Raw genomic sequence first — 303 nt, forward strand, 5'->3', positions numbered from 1 at the left:
TTAGATAAGAAGAAGCTACAATGTTACAATTGTAGGAACTATGGCCACTTTGCATCAGAGTGCAAATTCAACAAGTGGAAAGGTTCAAGAGAAGATGAGGCAAGACTTGCAAAAGAAGAAAGCACAACAGTTCTGATGAAGAACATTGCTTGCTAATGGTTACTACTGTGACTAAGCAAGGAAGGGGAGATAGCAATGAGTTCTGGTATCTTGATACTGGGTGCTCAAACCATATGACTGGAAGGAGAGAATGGTTTGCACAACTTGATGAATCAGTGAAGAGCAAGGTGAAATTTGCAGACC

Source organism: Lupinus angustifolius, chromosome LG07 (genome assembly GCF_001865875.1).
Source record: "Lupinus angustifolius cultivar Tanjil chromosome LG07, LupAngTanjil_v1.0, whole genome shotgun sequence".
In the NCBI taxonomy this organism is placed as follows: domain Eukaryota; kingdom Viridiplantae; phylum Streptophyta; class Magnoliopsida; order Fabales; family Fabaceae; genus Lupinus; species Lupinus angustifolius.